The sequence below is a fragment of the Tamandua tetradactyla genome, chromosome 9 (assembly GCF_023851605.1).
Source record: "Tamandua tetradactyla isolate mTamTet1 chromosome 9, mTamTet1.pri, whole genome shotgun sequence".
Lineage (NCBI taxonomy): Eukaryota > Metazoa > Chordata > Mammalia > Pilosa > Myrmecophagidae > Tamandua > Tamandua tetradactyla.
This window is the reverse complement of record NC_135335.1, coordinates 61,638,016-61,656,015: the sequence shown is the minus strand read 5'-3', so window position 1 is coordinate 61,656,015 and position 18,000 is coordinate 61,638,016.

Genomic DNA, 18,000 nt, shown 5'->3' with positions numbered 1-18,000 from the left:
TCTTTGGTCCCCTAAAAGACATTTTTGCATGTGTGTACAAAGCTATCACCACACATTTATGATTTATGTATATTCTACCATGTTTTGAGAAACCTGTCTGTTATACTCCAGGGCCACTTACTATTTAATATATATTCCGTCACAATTCTTCTGTAAATTTTGCATGTGCATTAGTTTAATTTGCCTAGGTGATGGCAAGGAAGGAGTTCAGTAAAACTCAAATCACGATGAAAGTTAAACAGTGATTGGCAACATTTGAAATCTTGAAATCTTGTCTCTTTCCTGTAACTTTGCCATTTAAGTTCATGCAGAAAAGACATTTTCTTTTCAGATCTGTACTCTGAATTTAGTCTGAGTGTTGCTTTACCTAAAGCACACTTTTAAAACAGCTTCTGAGCACTTTATTGTGAGTTTTTCAATTTTAATAATTTGTAGAACTGTAACAATGAGCTATCTATTTACTGGTATCTAGTTGCAAGACATTTAAGGAGTTGAGATGAATAAAAACATTGCTTCTTAGGAAATGTTCTGATTGTTCTAATGACTAATCATTTACCCTGCCATGAATTCGATCATGAAATGGTATGTATCACAATTCTAGTTATAGGCACACAGGTTTGATAGAGATTTGGGAGGAAGTCTTCCTACTCTCAGGAAAAACATTTTGGAAGCCTAACATTCACTTTCTTCTTGCTTGGCGACAAGAAGGATGCCACATGCCTTGCTTGCTGCTGGTGACTATTCCACAAACACAGGGGAATCAATCTGAGGATGAAGGTAGCACTGTGTCTCGCAGTTCCAACAAAGGGCAGTCTGGATAAAGAAGATATGGAGATATTCATAGATCCTGAATAAATTATGACAACCTGGAACAATTCATAATGAGCCAATCCTGAAGACCGGTTGTCTAAGTAAGATGTTGCAGGTGGGCCACCATGGCTCTGCCACGCCAGAGATTCCCAGTGCCTGTTCAACAAAATAAATAAATAAATGCAAGATAAGATGTTGAACTACTTAACTAGGAGGATATACAGAATTAACTTAGCTGTAATTCTGCAGAAAGATTGTTAAATATATTCTCAGTGCTCCTACACAAAGATCATTCTAAATATCCAATAATAATATTCAATTATATTTTGTACTAGAAAATTAGATAGCATTGCAGTACATAAATCAAAATATCCTTAAATGAAGATCCTTGCACTATACCCAAATCATTATTTTCTACCAGAAGATACGATCATTTTGCCTAAAATGGATGTTTTTCCTTTTTATTAGGAAAATGGAGGTTCAATGGGAAAAGGACTGAAGTCTATTGAATACTTTCACTTTGCAGGATCCTGCAGCTGACATTTGTTTTCTTATGGTATCCTCTCAATAATACTTGTCTAAGGTATTAACAAACTTGTTTGACTAATAAGGAAAATAAATGTTCCTAGGACATGTCTCAAGTAAATGACATTAATATAGATGTAGTGTGTATTTACATTTTTGCCTTTTTTGCATGGACTAACTCTCATAGCAGTGACTGAAATGAACTTATCCTCATCTACAATGTCAGGATAATAGGACTCTGAGCTAGAGGGATTCTCTCTTCTATGGTTCCAGCAATTTAGGGCTGTTTTCAGATGAGTTGGGATTACTGAGTTTTCATTAAACTACATACGAGTCTGAACATCTCCATCCTATTACATGAGCTGTTTTACTGGCTCTAAAATCTTTTCTATAGTAACATTTATTAATATGACAAATGTATGAGTAATAATGAAGTTAAAAAAACAGAAAATAGAATCCTGTACATTATTTGGAAACCTTTTGCGTTGTAATGGAATTTATTATAAATAATCACTCAACTGTATAAATGTATACATTATTTACTCTGTGGTTTTAGTATAAAGTTTTGGGTGCAGAATTCAATATTAGTAAACTGTATTATAATAGAAACATGAGTTAGGTTATCTTTTAACCATCCAACAGTATGAAGCTGGTCAAATTTTGTCATGGAATATTGTCCACCTAGAAGACCTCTCAAGATGCTTATCTGGTATATCTCTGAGATATACCAGATTTTGAAGATATTAAAATCACATAAAACATTGTTACTGGCAGTAAGTGGTCATTAAAGCAGAAGTTTTATTTAGCATATCATTTCAAAGCTCATGTATGAGCATTCACCTTGAAAGCCAGCAGATCTCATTTGGAGCAAAGTCATTTATTTGTATCACTCTCACTCTGTTTCTTTTCTTTTCTTTTTTTCTTTTTTTTCAGAGTGAAGTGAAATCTTACATAATCAGCAGTCATGTTTTAATTGGCCAAAAAATGAATCAAGAACTAAGAATAAGTTTTTATCTTTGGCTACTCAATTTATATGAAATAATGTATGGTTTTCACTAGAAATGCATGTATTCTTCTAATGATGACTCTTAGTTCTATGTGTATCTGGTATACCAGCACACAAATGAGTGATTGCTATATTACAGCTTACAAAAGAAAAGAAAATCCCATATCTCCTAAATTTCTTTGTAAAGATAATATTTGGTAAATATTTTTACTCAAGAATTTACAACCACCATTTGAAGCATTGGTTCAAATATTGCAAGTTAATGGTTTCATTTAATTATAAATTTTTGATATAAAGTTTTTGGTATAAACTTTTTCCTGCCATATTATAATATAAATATCATGCAAAAACAATCATGCAATTTGACAAAATAATTTTTCCCAAAAATTGATTTTGTTTTTCCTCAGAGAATATTTGTCATAACTTTTCATTTCATTTTATGAGCTTTTCAATAGCACTGTGACTTTTACCAGTTCTAATAATGGAGGGAGAAAAATTCAAATGATAAGTCTATAATTTTCTTTTCTTACAAGAGTAAGCTAATAAAATGAGTGATTATAATGGAAAACATAATTTAATCTATCCTATGGAAAACTTCAATATATTAATGAAACTTTATGCAAAAATTTTAGGTCACTTTTATAAAGTCAACTTTTATTTCAGACTTGACTCCATGTCCCAGAGCATTAATCCAATAAAATTCATTTTTTAAAAATTAATTGTTTTGCATCACATTTTCCTACTTCTTTAACATCACGCAACCAGTAGATGATTTTCTAACAACTACAAATTTTCATTTTGTTACCTTGAAATCTTATTTATTATCTACACATATTAGTATTTAAGTAAAAGGTAGTGGTAAATAATGCTTTCTATCACTGACTTTAAAATATCATTTAAAATAAAATAAAATTCAACACTGTCTAAAAAATAATGCTGCCAATTATACCAGTATACACTTACTGTCAGAAAAGTTAGCCTATAAAATAATGGTCATTCAACTATAAATTAAGACATCTATCATTAATTTTCCAAAAATTGGTCCGTTGTTTGTAACATAAAATAAATAGTGAAAAAATCAAATTTAATATATTTAAACAAAATTTAAACAATTTCATATAACTGAGGAAAGCTTCTTATTAAAATAAGTTCTGGAGAAGGACTGAAAAATACAGTTCTTCTAGCACTCTTAAAAATTTGAAAAATGTAATGTTCAGTAAGAATATTGTGAGATATCTATTTTAAAATTTCAATAAAATCTTTTATTTCAAATTAGTGAACTGGACAAGCACAGGAACATCGAATATCATGCAGACTTCTTGTTAGGTCACAAGCACCTTGCAGCCCACAGCCAACTGTCAACCCTCAACTAGAGACACCTTGCATTTTTATTTTTATTTTTTGCACGGGCAGGCACCGGGAATCGAACCCGGGTCTCTGGCATGGCAGGCAAGAACTCTGCCTGCTGAACCACCGAGGCCTGCCCAGCCTTTTGCATCTTCACTGAGAAGATACTCAGCTAAATTTGCTGACTGCCTTATTTGCTAAGTCAAGAAAGTCCAGATTTTTAAAAGGGACATTCTGTGTTCCAAAAGAACTTAAGTTATGTAGGGATATTGAAGGTGACGTTAGATCGAGAGAAACTATTCCTCAGTAGGTTGACTGCCATCTGCCTTTTATACCTCCAAACTAAGCCATTGTGGGTAAGAGTAAAATTTTGAAACATTTGGATAATATTTTTGGCCAATATTGAGATAAGACATCCAGTGGGACACAACAGTAAATTGTGTAGTATAGTATGCAGAGTGGTGGGTCAGGTTAAGAAAATTGGTGCAACATAAATGAATTGGGACTTTTAACTGTGAACAGTGATAATAGAGGTTATTTAAGGTGGTAAGGTGGAATGATCAGTATTTACATTGCAAAGTAACAGCAGATACTCATCATTGCAATCAAGGACTAATATAATTAGCCAAAGAAATAACTTTAGCTTGTGGACTTCCATCATGCAACAAGTGAAGTTGTTCTAGGTGACTTTATAAATTAATTTACAGGAGCTGGTATGCTAGGATAAATATGCATGGGTATATATGAGAAATATGACAGTAATAATTTTCAATTTGCAATGGATTTTTAAAATTTTAAGCCATTCCATTTAGTTGGTCTCAGATATTGTTTCTAAGTGTTATTCGTCCTCTCAACAGTTGTTACTTGTGAAAAAAAATGGTAGTGGTACATTTTGTTTTATTCTTATTAGCATTCAGAATAAAAAGGTTATATAACCTTGGGGGTAGGAGAAGATTTACAAAAAGTGTTAAGCTGAGCTCATACCAAGAAGACATAATAACGAAAATCTCTCTTGCCATTGTGATAGATTGATAAACTTATTCTTATTTTCTATTCTGAATACCAAATTGAACTTTAACAATGAATTTTTGCAGTGACAATTCTGAATTTGGCATTTTGGGAAGACACATCCTCTAAAAAGCTTTGGCTGAAAGTCAAAGCTTTTTTGAGTTATTAGAGCCCAGGGTTCTATCCGTTCTAACACATAAGTGCTCACTTGAAAGCATCTAAAGTAAACATCTTAAGAACTGTAGGAAGGTTAGCTGAATCTCTCTTGAGTGACCCATCTCAGGAGTTTATCAGTCACAGCTTTGTAGAACCTGAGCTGCATTGAGAGAAAACCATAGAGCTGAAAAGAAATAAAGAAAAACAACATTTTTAATCCCAACATAAAGTCTAAGCTACTCACAGTTTCTAAATCATTTGTGTGTGAAGCATTAAATTATATATCTTAAAAAGTGTCATGTTGTGTAAAATGTGTTTTTGAATTTTGGATGTTTTCTCACTTGGCAAGTAAAAGCAGGTTAATGTATATGTTAAGATTTGTGTTCATTTCATACTTAAATATTCTTTCATAAACTACCAGTAGATTATAAATATGTTTCAAATTACTATATATACATGTATATGAATTATTTTATTAACATATTAAGGTCATAAACATCTAGGACTATAATATTAAAACTAAATTAACATTGTAGTTGTATACATATTGCAGTAAATTACTAACTTCACTTGCTACTATATATCCCTGAATAAAAGTGCCACCATCAATTCTTAATTCAAAAAAGTCCCTCACTTGAAATAATGAAAGGAAGCCTACACATCTAAAGGAGTTCTTTAACATGATACTTACTTAAGTTGCTAATAGTTATTCTTGTAATAAAATTGAAGTGGCTAAATATTAGTCAAATCATTAGAGTTAAAAAAAGAGAAAAGGAAGCACTGTTAAGCGTAGATTCAAAGTTTAAAAATGACAGAAAGACAAAATTAAATACTTCAACTTGAAATTCTTACCGGTACACAATCAAATATATGAATTGTACCAGCACGGACTCCAAGCCTCTTGTACTTTATTATGATGATTGAATAAGTGTTGAAATGTATTGTTTGATATGAGATCGTATTAAAAGGGGAGCTTAATATTATTTTGATATGGAGTGACTTCCGGCCTCCACTGTAGATAACAATGAAGAAAACTAGAAAATTGTCTCTGAAGTTTGCACAGTGTATTACTCAGGGTTCTCTAGAAAAACAGGACCAACAAAAAATATCTGCAAATATGAGATTTATAAAGGTGTCTCATGCAACTACAGTGATGGAAGAATCCAAAATCTGTGGGTCAGCCTGAGAAGCTAGCATCTCTGATGAAGTGCCTGGACGGACTCCACAGGAGAGGCTCACTGGCTGAAGAAACAGTGAAAAAGTCTTTCTTCTTCCTTAAAAGTGTTCAATTCATTGGATTACCTCATCTGTGGGAGACATGCGTTAGTTGATGTCAGATATAATTCAGCCACAGCTACAATAAACTGATTGATGATTTAATACACAAGTCATCCAGTTTACCAACCAGCCATTAAATATTCTTCCAGCAATGGTTAAGCCAGTGCTTGCCTGATGAGACAACTGGACATCATTACTTGGCCAAGTTAACACCAGAACCTAACCATCAGAGTCCACCCCTTGTTAATTTGGCAGCTATACACATCACCTTAAACATGGTTAATTTCCAAAAAGAACAAAATAACAGACATATGCTTTGCCTAACAATACTCAACTATCCTGGGTACAGCCAGTAACAGTGTGTATCTTTCCAGAATATGGTGCAAGTCTTTAGGTAACATTCACTCTTTATAACTTACATGCTATAACATGAACAATACAACATATATGGTAAAAGGAAAAAAGATATTTGCTTATGTAGAAATATGAGCATTCTCATAACAAAACAGAGAGAAAATATTCACACTCTCACAGTCTTCATTTCTGTAATGGGTCACAAGGTCGTAGTTAATATTTATCATTACCTTCTTCTACTACCCATTTCATGTTCTCTTTGCCTTCAGCAATACCTTCTGCAAGCCATGGTTCTTTTCCAGGTGTGGTGACCCAAATCTTCATTCCTGAAATTTCTGGGCCATTGGTAGTCCTGCGTGGATTGAATTGTTGCAGTTTTCCATTACTTTAATCACAGGGTATGGTAACACTAAGAGACAACCAGATGCACTGGTCAAAGTTCTGTCTACTGGGAGGATTTCCCCTCACCACTATCCTTTAAGGACATCTCAGAAAGGAGTTGTAGTGCTGCAGCTGTCCGAGTGTAAGGAACTCTGCCAGAGGCCATAGCTCTGGTTTTGGAAAAAGAAAGTAAAATGGCAAGAATGTGGGCCATGGGTATTTGGGCCACTTCCTTATGTAACTTACTTGTGCCTTCAGGACCTGCTCGAGCCCTATCTCTTATTTACCATATCCATTTTATGATGGAGTGCTGCTGTACATTTTGTGATGGAGTGCTGGAGTACAGCTTATCCTTTACCTTAGAAGGGATATCTCGACATGCCCCACACCACTGGACATCTAGAAATTTCACTGAGGTGGAAGTCCCTTGCATTTTTGTTGGATTTGTCTCCCATCCTCTGACACACAAATACCTTACCAACAAGTCTAGAGTAATTGCTACCTCTTACTCACTATGTCCAGTCAACATGATATCATCAGTATAATGCATCGGTGTGATGTCTTGTGGGAGGGAGAAATGATCACGTTAACTGTGGACAAGATTGTCACATAGGGCTGAAGAGTTGATACAGCCCTGAAGCAGGACAGTGAAGGCATACTGCTGGCCTTGCCAGCTGAATGTAAATTGTTTTTGTTCTTCCTTACTGACACCTATTGAGAAAAAAGCATTTTCCAGATCAGTACCTGCATACCAGGTACCAGGCAATGTGTTGATTTACTCAAGCAATGGAGTAGCTGCAATTGGAGTCACCACCTGGTTAAGTTTACAATAATCCACTGTCATCCTCCATGTCCCATCTGTTTTCTGCACAGGCCAAATAGGAGAGTTGAATAGGGATGTGGTGGGAATCACTACCTCTGCATCTTCCAAGTCCTTAAGAGTGACACTAATCTCTACTAGTCCTCCAGGAATCTGATTTTTCCTCTGTTTCACTATTTTGCTATGTAGGGGAAGTTCCACTTGGCCTTTCCTACCATAATAGCCATCTCTCCATAAGTCAGAGAACCAATATGGGGATTCTTCCAGTTGTTGACTATGTTGATTCCAATTATGCATTCTGGAACTGGGGAAATAACCACAGAATGGGTCCAGGGACCCACTGCTCAGGTGAGATGAACCTGAGCTAAAACTCCATTGGTCACTGACCTACATAAGCCCCTACTCTGACTGGTGGATCAGAGTGCATTTTAGTGTCTTCTGGAATTAGTGTCACTTCTGAGCCAGCGTCTAATAACCTGCAAAATATCTGATCAATTATTTTCCCCAATGTACTATCACCTCAGTAAAAGGCCATCAGTGTCCTTGGGGAAGGCTGAAAGGAAGGTAAATAGTTTAAATTTTGGGGTGTGTAAGAGTATACTGAGCCCTCTCCTTTTTCAAGGGGCTCTGGGTCTATAAACTGTCTCAAACCTCAGAATTGATTAAGAGGCTGTGCTGGTTTGAAAGGAAGTATGCCCCTAGAAAATCCATGTTTTAACCAAAATCCCATTTCATAAAGGTAGAATAGTTCCTGTTCGATACTGTATGTTTGCAACTGTGATTGGATCTTCTCCCTGGATGATATGATTTAGTCAAGAGTGGTTGTTAAATTGGATTAAATGATAACGTCTCCACCCATTTGGGTGGGTCTTGATTGGTTTACTGGAGTCCTATAAAAGAGGAAACATTTTGGAGAAAGAGATTCAGAGAGCGCAGAGCAGAACAAGAAGCCACAAGAAGCAGAGTCCACCAGCCAGCAACCTTTGGGGACAAAGAAGGAAAACGTCTCCCAGGGAGCATCATGAAACAGGAAGCCAGGAGAAGAAGCTAGCAGATGATACCTTGCTCGCCATGTGCCCTTCCAGCTGAGAGAGAAACCATGACTGTGTTCACCATGTGTCTTCTCAGATGAGAGAGAAACCCTGAACTTCATCGGCCTTCTTGACCAAGGTATCATTTCCTGGATGCTTTAGACTGGACATTTCTATAGACTTGCTTTAACTGGGACATTTTCTTGGCCTTAGAACTGTAAACTAGCAACTCATTAAATTCTCCTTTTTAAAAAGCCATTCTGGTATGTTGCATTCTGGCAGCCAGCAAACTAGAACAGGAGTCATGACTCTCTTTTTGTAATTCAAGTTAAGATTTCTGTTCACTTGACCTGGAATTCTGCTTATGCAGCTCAAACAAGAATTTAGTAGACTGTTCATCTATTTTACTTCTAGGTACCCAATGATCTACTAGCCAATGCCAAAAGTCTTTGCTAGTCATTATTGTGACTGCTGCTTTGAGTCTGCTATCCATTATGGTAGCCATACCCACCTTGTCTACAGTGATTAACTGTCACCATGTGGCTTCTCCCAACTTGGGATTTGATCATCACCACTGTGTTCTAGCTCAGTGACAGCAGTTCCTACAGTAATATTTGACCTACAGAGAAGGTCAATTACAGAATTCTTCAAGGATGATGAAGCTAGTCTTATGAATTTATTTTTCAAAGTTCTGGTTAAAGATGTGTCCTCTGGACATTCCTGGGGTGTGTGAGCAGGTCTTCCATCATAAATAAACACTAACATTCCAATCTCTCTAAACCTATGTTTCCCCTCACCTACATTATACCAGGGCTGTTCTAGCACTTTGACATCAGTTAATAATGGTCACCTTTGAATTTATGTTTCAGTCAACCATCCAAACGCACTGTTAATGTCCTTTCTAACCTCTTGTGCTACAATATTGAATGCAGCATCTCTACCTAGTGGGTACATATCAATAAATTCAGCTGGATCCAACTTTAAATTCCTTCCATCATTATCCCACACCCTTAATATCCATTTCCACACATATTGCCCTGATTTCTGTCTATATAGGTTGGAGAACTCATGTTTTTCTTTTTTTTAAAGTTAAATGCATGCACTTTTTTGTTTTACTGCTGTGCTTGATATACATGAAGTAATGAATATCAAACAACTTATTTTTACCGTGTTGTTACTTGTAAATTTGTTCTTAGGTTGCCTAAAACATTTAAATCAAATAAAATGGCTACAGCAAAAATACTGAAAGCAAACAGCAGGTAACTTACAAAAAATGGAATGTGAACCATTTCTGCCCTTCTTCAGAGTTAACTGGGCCATGACTTTGTTTAAAGGAAAACTCTTACAGCTGTATTTAAAGGTGCGTACATTGGGTGTACAAGGTTGTACAGTGGCAGAATGCTCACCTGCCACGTGGGAGATCTGAGATCAATTCCCAGATCATGCACCAAAAAAATAAATAATAAACAAAGCTAAAATGTGTGCACACTGAGATTGTGTATTCCACAGATACACATTGTTCAACATGTAATATCCATGGGATATCTATTTCTACAACAGCTTTGAATGAGCTCCAATCACTCAAATACCTACAATAACTGCACTTGTGACTAAAACCAATTATCCATTTTATCACCCACCATTACAAACCATACACAGCAGGCAGTTTTCTTTGCTTATAAATGGTTAATCATTTTATCACCGGCCTTTGTGAAGCCACAATGTACAGAAATACTATGCCAAAGATTCATAACTTGCATAAAAATTCCACAACCTTATATTGACCACCTCAAAATAAAAAAAAGATAACTTTAAGTGTTAACTGGCTCTACTCTCCTAATAATAAAAGCAAAATTTAAAAAAAAACAAAAACACATGGGAAATGCACAAATTAAAGTAGAAGTAGCATAAACCTGTCATAAATTTTTTAAAAAGCCTATTTGTGGGACAGCATGGATACAAATGGTATACTGTGTAAATTTTTGAATGAGGCAGACAAAAGCTGGAAAGCTGGTTAATTTTCCCCTCCTTCTCCTGTTTCATCTCCTCGGGTATCCCATGTCCACGATGTCAAGTTGTCTCTCAGTAATTGCATCATTAGTGTGCTGTCTTAATCTATCAAACTCAGCAATGGCTTTATTAAAAGCTATCTTTGTGAGAGAGCAGGTTTTCTCCCAGGAGTTCAGAATCTAAGAACACAGAAAAGTTAAAGGCTAGACCCAAACTGATAAGATTTGTTGGTTGCATTTCCTTTTTGCTGATTTCAAATGCTTCTTGGTAGGCTTGTCATGACAGATCCACATTCCCTTTCTTGTAATCTCCATCAGCAACCTCAGCTGAAGAACTGTAGCAGTCTCCTTTCATTTTGAAATAGAAAAATTTGCTCTCTGCTCTGAAGGATTGGAGATCAAGAACTTTTTCCAAAAGTAACCATACATCATTGCAGCTATCTCTTAGCTTGGTCTCAACTTCTGCTTTGAATTCTCAAGCCATCTGTTGTTTTTTTGTTGTTGTTGCTTGTTGTTGTTGTTTTTGCAGCACCTTCCATCTTTTGCTCAATACTTGAGATGGCCCTCCAAGAGGATCTATAAGCTCCTACAACATTTTTACAAGCAAGTGAAAGAAGATTCTGCTCCTCATTGGATAATTCAGTTCCTTGCTCAGTTACAGACATCATGCAGGCTGCCATGCCATCCTATTATTCAGCCTGCTCAGCCAGTTTGGCCTTCTGCACCAGCTCGTTTTTATCCATGACCCGATGTTCTATGTCTGGAGTAGGTTGTGGTAGATGGACAGGGCTCAGTATTCTCTGGGAAATGACAGCAGCAAGACTGAGTCTCTTTCTTCAGTTTGGCCAGTGTTTTCCTCATATATTGGGGGGGGGGGGGGGCACCATGGTTAGGTGCATAAACATTTGTGGTAGTTATTTCTTCTTGGTGGATTGACCTTTTTATTAATATATAGTGTTTTTCTTTGTCTCATAACAGTTTGGCATTTAATTTCTATTTTGTATAATATTGATATAGACATGCCAGCTCTCTTTTGGTTGCTATTTGCAGCAATATCTTTTTCCAAATTAAATTTCAAACTATTTGTGTCTTTGAGTCCAGATGAATTTTTTGTAAACAGCACATAGTTGGATCATGCTTTGCTATTCATTCTGCCAATGTGTCTTGTGATTGGGGTATTTAATCCATTAATCTTCTATGTCATTATTGAAAAGGCCGTACTTACTCCCACCATTGTATCCTTTGGTTTTCATATGTCATGTCTTTCTCTTTTTTTGGGAGGGGTTGAACTTCTTTTTTTAACCATTTAGTTACCCTTACTGATAACCTTCATTTCTTCATACTTCACCAGAAGCCACTTTCCCCTATCTTTTCCTTTCAGCCTGCAGAACCTCTTTGACATTAGGGCAGATCTCATGTTGATGAACTCTTTCTATTTATCTGAGAATATTTACACTCTCCCTCATTTTTAAAGAGACAGATTTTTGGATAAAGAATTTTTTGGCTGGAAGATTTTTTCTTTCAGTACATTAAATATATCATATTTGAGAAATGCCTTCTCATGTCCATGGTTTCTGATGAGGACTCATTTGTCTTATTGAGGATACCTTGGAGGTTATAAATAATTTTCATTTGCTGCTTTCAGTATTCTCTTTTTATCTTTGGCTTTTAGTAATCTGATTAGGTTGTGCCTTGAAGTAAGTCTATTAGTATTTATTCTGGTTGGAATACATTGCACTTCTTTATGTGTATATTTATGTCTTTCATAAGAATTGGGAAATTTTTAGCCATAATTTCCTCAAATAGTCTTTCTGCCCCTTTCCCTTCTTTTCTCCTTTCAGGTATCCATGATGCATGTGTTTGTGACACTGCTCAATTGTTTCCATTTTTTTCTATCTGTTCTTCAGTCTTTAAGATTTTGATTGTCCTTTCTTCTAGTTCACTGATTCTTTCTTTCACCTGTTCAAATCTGTTGTTGTATGCCTCCAGTGTATTTTTCATCTCTTCTATTGTGCCTTTATCTCCATAATTTATAGTTATGCTTCTTTTCACACTTTCAAACTTTTCTTCATCCTCAAATATTGTCTTCTTAATATCCTTTACCTCATTAGTCATATTTTCCTTAATCTCCTTGAATTAATTTAAGAGATTTGTTTGAACCTCTTTGATTAGTTTTTCCAAATTCTGTCTATCTTCTGCATTTTTTTGTTTTGCTTTGTTTTTTAATTTTCTTTTAAAATTATTTTTCTATTATTTTTTGCTTTTCTTTTTGTTGTTGTTATTATTACTGTTATTTTTCCTTTCAAGTTTTAATTTGTTCCCTTGACATGACCATACTTTCCTGTTTCTTAGTATTGCTTGTGATTATTTTAATGATGTCTATGTAGTATCTGATTATCTTGATGAGTTTACTCTTGAAATTCAGTTTCTTTCTCTTGTTTGTGATTTTATTGCTGATTGCCTTTGTGCTGAGTCTCTTCTTTGACCCTTAGTCCAGTTTATTCTATATTTTTATCATAGCTCATGTTTAACTTGCCAGATATTTTTTCAGCTCTTCTTCATCTGATCTTTGCCCTGGATTTGCAAGGCAATTTTTAGGAATGTGCACTTTTCAGAATGGCACGTTTTGAGCAATTGTTACACTTCCAGGAGAAAACTTCCCTTCCTCTGTTGCTTCCCCAGGAATATTGATCTGTTCTGGTTGTTTTGTTTGTTTGTTTGTTTGTTTGCCTCTGTAGTTTTTTACACTTCTTTCATTATTGTAGCCGCTTATTATAATTAGGTACACTTGTTTCTCTTCCATGGATTCTGTCTCTTGCATATCATGTTGTCATCTTCTGTTCACATTGATGATATCATTGATGTTTGAGAACAGGATATCCAGATCTTCCTGCAGAAGCTATGGCTCTGGATGTTGGAGGCACAGAGCTGAAGTATTTGTACATAGGAGCCCTTGGTGTCCATGAGCAGCCTGACCACCAACCTCTGATTGAGCAACATCTGTCTTGGTAGACCTGGCCTTCCCTTTCTGGAATTCCGGTCCTCAAGAACTACTTTTCAGCCCCAGTACTGGCCATGGCAGTAGGTTCATGCACACAAGGTGCAGGCACTCATGCACAGTATTCGGCCCCCTACAACTCTACTCTTGGGGCTCACGGAATTCATGGTGACTGTGCACAACACAGGTGCAGGTTGTCTCAGCTCTGCCTATGATGCTGTGTTTGTGCACCAGAAAGGGGAGATCAGCCTCCCATCTTTGCTAATTGTCTTTCGGGAACCACGTTGTTTTCCACTTGCTGCTCCCAGGAGTCAGCCCAGGCTGGGGTGGCCAGGTGGTCATAGAAAAAGCAGTGCCCTGGCCTGCCTCATACAGTTATTTTCGAGTATAGTATGCCTCCTTATGGGTCACACTTTGTACCTCACCTTTCAACGCTTATTGGGACTTTGGTCTTGCTATAGGTCTTGAAGAAAAAGGGGTGGTGGTAATGGTTCATGAAAAGAAATTGAAGTGTCTTTCAAGTCAATTATCTCAGGGGATTCTGTTGCAGTTTCATCTGGTAAAACAGGGTTAGTCACTCCAGACAGAGGCATGAGGGTTGTTCCCCAAGGGAAATGGTTACTGGTTTAGCAGGCACTGAAAAATTAATCTCATTAATCTCTTTAGGTGGGGATTGGATGGTAGACTCCTCTGGGGAGAATAGAAGCCAGGAAGTTGTTTCCTTAAGGCAGGCTGCTGGTTGGGAAGCTCATTCCTCAGGGCAATCCATTACAAGTCTATCCAGCAAAAGTTCAGCAGATTCCAGGGATTCCATTTCCCCATCACCATCCTTATCAAGACATATATTACCATCCCACATTTCAGGATCCCATCATTTTCCAATCAAAAACCTTAATAACAGACACACTGCAAGGCTAAGATTTTAGTTTACAGTGTAAATTTGTGACTTGCACTATAAGGCTCTGTGTCTGGTTTTCAGAGACTTAAGTCTATAAACACAGGAAGTTAGATTTTCTTTCAAGGCACATATGGAAATTCTTACATCATTCATACAGTTATTAAATTGCAAATTTGAAGCCTTCACCTCACCCCTTTTCCTCATTACTGTATCTATCACACAGCCAACATCATTATACCTCTTAATTCCAAAAACTCTGTAAAGATGTCAAAAACACTCTCACCCACAGCCTTGCCTCATATAAGTAAACAATTAGCAAAATTTAATGGCGATGTTTTGCATATCTCTTTTACCAACTCACCCCAAGGACTCTCACTGTCAACTGGATTCTTGGAAACAGAGTCAATAGTGCCTTTGTGTCTAATCAGTGTAGAAAATCAATCATAAAAAATGCATTTTTAGGGTTCTGTTTCTCAAGAAACACTCCCAGTACCAAGCTGTATTAGTCAGGGTTCTCTAGAGATACAGAGTCAACGTGTGATATCTGTAAATATGATATTTATAAAGGTGTCTTGTGCAGTTGTGGGGATGGAAGTGTCAAAAAATATGGCAGGATGAGAAGTTGGCAGCTCTGATGAAAGATCTGGACAAACTCTATGGAAGAGGCTTGCTGGCTGAGGAAACAGTGAAAAAAGTCTCTCTTCTTCTTTAAATGTCTTAACTGATTGGATTATCTCGTTTTGGGAAGACATGCATCAGTTGATCACAGATTTAATCAGCCACAGCTGCAATCAACTGACTGATGACTGACTATACCAGCCTTCTGGTTTACCAACCAGCCATGAAATATTCTTGCAACAATGGTCATGACAGTGCTTTGTTGATCAGATAACTGGGCATCATCACTTGCCTGAGTTGACACCAAGACATAACCATCACACACAGGCTCATGGAATGTTTTTTCTTTTTATAAACTGGTCCTGTATGACCAAGGTAAAATAACTTTCAACTTACATGCACATGAACTATCTGAAAATTGAAACTCTTTAAAGAATAAGTGCCCACTATCACATTACCCAAATCACTTCTCAGAGAAAGCCTGTAGACCTTCTTTTGATGTATAACTAGGCTAAGCCACTTAACGGAATGCCATTAGTGTGGAATAGAAAAGGACAAATATGAAAAATGTAACAATATATATGTAGTATGTCCCACTTATTTTTATATTTTTCATTTCCTTAGAGCTCTATTAAATATTACCATCTTTATAGAGAGTCTCATAGAGATTGAATAACTTGTCTGACTGCCCTGATAACTGAGAGTCCTACTGTCATTTTAAAACATGGCCCCAGTCTCTCTAACATACCTCCCAATGAGAATCCCCTGCTCTGGAATCTGGATGGGTCTGAACTGCTATAGCCAATAAATTATGAATGAAAGGACACTTGATTTCCAAGGTCAGGTCAGAAGAGACCACTCTGCTCTATATAGTTAATTAGGTGCTTGGTACAAGAGAAGCTAGTTCCCATGGAAGTATCTGACACCCCATGCTGGTAGGTCCATGTGTGATTACAGTGCCCACTGAGCTTCCAGCCAATATCTAGTGCCAAATCCAGCTATGCGAGTGAACCATCTTGGGTGTCTGGCACAGTCCAAGGACACAGCCGACAGGTGAGAACACAAGTGAGAGCTGCTCAGTTAAGTCCTTCCCTAATTCTTGACTGTGGTCAAGATGGCCCACTGGAACATTGCCTCCTGCCCTCCCATCCATAGTATACACATCCTATACATTCTCCCACCATTTAAGTGTAAACAAGACTTATGAATATGATGGCAAATTCACTCTCTAGATTATGTCATGTTATATGAGACAAAATTCATGAGATGATTAGTTCTGTGGTTATATATTGTCATGCAAGACTTTGTCATACCTTACTGGACAGAGACTTCTCTTGCTGTCTTGAAAGATCTAAGCTCCATTATGTTACTCCAAGCAGAAAACCTAACCAGTTCATCCCAAGTCTCTTGACATGCAAAACCTTTGTGATAATAAATGTTTGCTATTTTAAGCTGCTGAGTTTGTGGTATGATAAAAATATAGTGGATATATCTATTGTTCCCTCTACTTTTGTTGCTGTTTTAATTCATGTATTTTGAAGCTCTTTAAAAAGGAACAAAAAGAACAAACCATACCTTTAGGACTGCTATGTCAAAAAGCATTGGCACTTTTGTCATTATAAAATGATCCCTTTTAGCTCTTGATTATATATAATTTCACTTGTCAGATCGGCTAGGTTGTGGTGTCCAGCTGCTTGGGGAAACATTGACCTGGCTATTACTGTGAGGATATTTCTTTGAAAGGATCTGCATCAGTGGTCAGTTGATTGCCTCTACAGCTAGTTGCGTATACAATCCACAAAGGAGGTTGTCCTCAGATATGTGGGAGTCTCTTCATCCAATCCCTTGGAGGTCTTAAAAGCCAGAACTGAGGTTGTCAGAGGTCAGAAGCAAGAATTTCTGCCTGAGTTTTAGCATTGACTCTTACCACAATTTCCTGCTAGCCAGCTTCCTCTAAGGAATTCAGACTATGGACTTCAACTTCACATTTATCAGTATTCTCAGCTTGAAGGAGTTCAGACTTGTCAGGCTCATGGGCATGTGAGCCTCTTTCTTATATAACATATATCTTTACACACACACACACACACAAACACACATATTTGCATTCTATTACTTCTGTTTCTTTGAAGAACCCTAACTAATACAATCTGGCAATACACTTTGCTTTGAATCTTCATTGATATTGATATAGCTTAGTGAGCTTCCTTATGCTTATAGTTCTATTGATACATGAATTCCTAAAAATCTTTTATTGTTATATTTTTATATTTAAGATATATTTCTTATAAACAGAATAAAGTTGCCTTTGGATTTGTTATCAGTTATTGCAATTTCTGGATTTTTTAATTTAAATCATTTAATACATTTAGCTTTATGCAATTATTAGTATGGTTGGGTTTAATTTCATTATATTGATGTGTGTTTTCTACTTGCATCTTGCTCCAAATAATCTTTGTTCTTCAGTTTGTCTTTTTTGTGTTTGTCAGTGAATGTATTGTTTTTTATTTCAATTTATTTCATCTTTTGGAAATAATTATATCTCTTTATCATAAGTTTTAGTGATTGCTTCAGAGATTAAAATATGCATATTTAAATAAAGTCTATTTTCAAATAATATTATTCTACATCTCAAACATTGAAGAAAAAGTATCAAAGTATGAGTTCATTTACATAAACTCTTTGTGAGTGTGTGTGTGTGTGTGTGTATATATATTATACACTTTTCAATGCATTATTATGTTGCCTTGGAATGTATTGT